The sequence below is a fragment of the Puma concolor genome, chromosome D1, assembly GCF_028749965.1.
Source record: "Puma concolor isolate L17-30 chromosome D1, mPumCon1.1.hap2, whole genome shotgun sequence".
NCBI classification, from domain to species: domain Eukaryota; kingdom Metazoa; phylum Chordata; class Mammalia; order Carnivora; family Felidae; genus Puma; species Puma concolor.
In genome coordinates, this window is record NC_141676.1 from 13,220,329 (window position 1) to 13,224,328 (window position 4,000).

Genomic DNA, 4,000 nt, shown 5'->3' on the forward strand with positions numbered 1-4,000 from the left:
GCTGCCCAGGTTGTGGTGTGTGGTTATGGTGCCCTGTCCCCCATCCAAGGCCATAGTTGGGAAGTTCTGGTCCCGGCCCTGTACCGGGAGCTCACCATGATACTGGTGCTTGCTTCCCTTGGCTCGTAGGCTCAGTGTCCCTGAGGAGGGCGGGTTGCTTTCCAGTAGGCTGACTGCTGATTCAGGCAACCCCCAAATCTCAGTAACTCAACCCTTAAAGGGTTCTTTTCCATTCATGGCACAGTCTGGGGTGGGCTGGTGGTCGGGGGGCCACCACAGTCATTTAGAGCCCAGGCTTCTTCGCTGTTGTGGCTCAGCTATCTATAGGGGCTCGGCGTTCCCTGAGGCACACAGTGGAGCGGGGAGGGTCTTGTGGGAGACCCTTCCCACAGGACCACAAGACCAATGGCCAGAATTCAGCTCACGGCCTCCGCTAACTGCACGGGATACTGGGAAGTGTAGTTCAGCTGTGTGGCCAGAGAGGACTGGATGTTGGTGAAGATTCGGCCTTCTTGCTAGGGCTTTGACTTCTGTGATCCCTAAGGGCCCTTTCAGGCCATGCATTCTGGAATGTCCACTGGGCCCTGGCCACCGGCATCCTACTGTCCCTCGGCCTAGTTCTCTGTCATCCTGGGTTCCCCAGACTTGCCAGCCTCTTTCTCTGTGGCTTGGTGAGAGGAGAGGCTTGCCTTGATGGGGCCTGGACTGAGTCACTGAGGTCAGAGCTACACCTGAATTTAGAAATCATCCCACTCACTGCCGTAGTTTTTTATTTTATTTTAAGGTGTCTGGGGGCTGTTGACCCAATTTGAGAATTTGACCAAAGCTGTGGACTGTCTAGATAAATGCATGGGTGCACAGTTTCACACACCAGCCCGGAATTCCCATTGTAGACCTCCCAGAGCAGTGGTTCTTAACCTTGACCACGCATCGCAATCTCCTTGGGGTGCTTATTAAAATGCACATTCCTGGGCCCACCTCCAGGCTGCCAATCCAGTGGTTGTGCCCAGGAATCTGCATTTCGAGAAGCCCCTGAAGTGGACAAAAAAAGAAAGGCAGGGGGCCTCACATTGGTGCCCGGCTGCACCCCTGGGTGGGTCTATGCTGGACAACCCCTGTGCCAGCCCTCCCAGGGCCCAGCAGAGCCGAGCTGGCATGAGCTTTGTCCTGTTCTCTCCCATTCTCTTTTCCCTGTAGGAGTAGGACTGGCAGGAGCCCAAGCCAAACACTTAAGACTCATTAGTGGGACAAATGGAGCCTGGGCTGTCCCAGTGCCCGGGCTCTGCTGGGCGGGAGAAGAGATGGGCCCGCTCCCAGGGAAGCCAAGCCAGATCTGGTGTGTGGGTGCGGGTGTCCCACGCTCTCTCTCTGTCTGGGGGACAGTTCAGGGCCTTTGTTGGGAGGCCAGGAGAGAGGGCAGCCCACGCAAGCTTTGACCATAAAGGCAGGTGTCTGATAAACACCACAACAGGGGCAGTAACATTCTTGAGATGCTGCCAGTTTCCAGACTGTGCCTGGGGTTCTTTGGGAGTGGCCTCAGGGGGACAGGTCTTTGAACCTGGGTTTGGCTTTTGGAAACAGCTGAAAGTCACTTGGAGGCTTGGATTGGGGAATACTTTGGGCAATCAAGAGAGCTGATCAATTTTGATCAAAGGTGGCTCTGAAGGCATTTTCTGAAGAGTTGAATAAGCTCTGGAAGAGTTACTAGAATCTGTGTACAGCCTTTCAGGCTGAAGGCAACAGCTCAATGTGTTTACCAAGGACTCAAACCTTTTTCAACCCTATTCCTACATAATAGAAAGCTGAGGTGTCTCTTCTCAGAGAACCTTGTCTCAATCCCATTACAGGTAGAAATGTCTCAATACTGTCTCTCCCCTATTCCTTGGTTCCGGGACCCTCACCAAGAGCCCATCCAGATGGATGGATGGAATTGGATACCAGATGACGGGGGGAAGCCTTTGGAAACTGAACAGGAGCCGAGCCCAGGGAGGTGTCCCACATTTCCCTATGATCCAGAAGCTGGAATTGGCGTTTGGGATGGGACTGAGCCTGAGAACAAGCTGGCCTTTGCCCATAGTGCCCTTGGGATCTGGGTGATAGCGGTGGGTATTGGGCGGTGGTCTTCTGAAGGGTTTTGCTGCCCACTTAGCTCTTCCTCCTTCCAAATGTGGTCCAGCCCTCTGCCGAGGTCACTGCCTGTCCTGAGAGGGTTGGAGACAGGCCAGTTCGGATGGAGCAGTAACTCCCTTGCCGATGGCTCAGAGAAGGCTGAAGCTGGTGGACAGGACTTCCTGGGGGCTGATTTGCCCAGAAGCATAGGTTCACCTGGGACAAGCCCTTTGGCCTCTGCAGCAGCCGCTCTGGCTCCCTCCCTTCCTCTGCCAGAAAGTGCTGATTGATCACAGACAGGAAAAGTGCTGGCAGGTTTCAGAGGCACAACACCCTGCCCTGGGGAGAGCGCCAGGCCCTTGCGGCTAGAGCCTCCTGGGCGCAGAGTGATAAAGTGGGTTTTACTCGCTGCCCAAGAAACGGCTCTAATTATACTTTTATTTATATCGCACTCTGCCTCCAAAGGGCCAAACACCCATTCATTCCTTTTTATTTATTTATTTTAAAACTTTGTTTTATTTTAGTTTTTAAGAACTTTGCAGTGAACTTTTTATTTTAGAGTAGTTTTAGGCTTACAGAAAAGTTGTCAAGATAGTGCGGGGAGTTCCCATGTATACCCCCATGCCCAGCTTCTTCTAATAGTAAGATCTTACAGTATATGGTGCATTCATCACAAAGACTGAATCAATATTGATACATTATTATTATTAATTAAAGTACGAGTCTATTTTCATTCTCTGTGCCAGGACTTTGGAGACCACTTTCGTTTTGGGAATTCATGCCCTTCATTTCTGGGAAATTTTGTTGAATTATTGATAATATCTTCCCTTTTATTGTCCCGCTTTTCTCTTTATGGAATACTCCTATTTAGACATTAGACACTCTGGACTGACTCCATACTTTATTCATATTTTCTTAGTTTTTGTCTAATATTCTTCCTTTTTTTCTTTTATTATTTGTAGTGTTTATTTTTGAGAGACAGAGAGAGACAGAGTATGAGCGGGGGAGGGGCAGAGAGAGAGAGGGAGCCACAGAATCCGAAGCAGGCTCCAGGCTCCGAGCTGTCAACACAGAGCCCAATGCGGGGCTCGAACTCACAAACTGAGATCATGACCCAAGCCAAAGTCAGATGCTTAACCGACAGCCACCCAGGTGCCCCTTTTTCTTTCTTTTCTTAAAATGAGAGTCCTCCTCCTAGGGGCGCCTGGGTGGCGCAGTCGGTTAAGCGTCCGACTTCAGCCAGGTCACGATCTCGCGGTCCGTGAGTTTGAGCCCCGCGTCGGGCTCTGGGCTGATGGCTCAGAGCCTGGAGCCTGTTTCCGATTCTGTGTCTCCCTCTCTCTCTGCCCCTCCCCCGTTCATGCTCTGTCTCTCTCTGTCCCACAAATAAATAAACGTTGAAAAAAAAATTAAAAAAAATAAAATAAAATAAAATGAGGGTCCTCTATTTTTTTCTTTAAGGTTTTTTTGTTGTTGTTGTTGTGAGACAGAGTGAGAACAGAGGAGGGGCAGAGTGAGTGGGAGAGAATCCCAAGCAGGCTCTGAACCACCAGTGCAGAGCCCGACGCGACCATGAACCTACAAACTGAGATCATGACCTGAGCCCAAATCAAGAGTTAGACACTTAACTGACTGAGCCACTCAGGCGCCCCTGCCTAATACTCTTTCTTTCTGTTCCAGGACTCCATCAAGACACCACACTGCAATGAGTTCTTAGCTCCCCTTATGCTCCTTCAGCAGTAACAGTTTCTCAGACTTTCCTTCTTTTTGAGGACTTGGGCATTTTGAAGAATATTGGTTAGCTGTCCTGTGGGATGTCAGTCAGGATGTGTGTGATGTTTTTCTCATGATTAGATTGAGGTTATGGTTTTTTGAGAAGGCTACAGAGGCG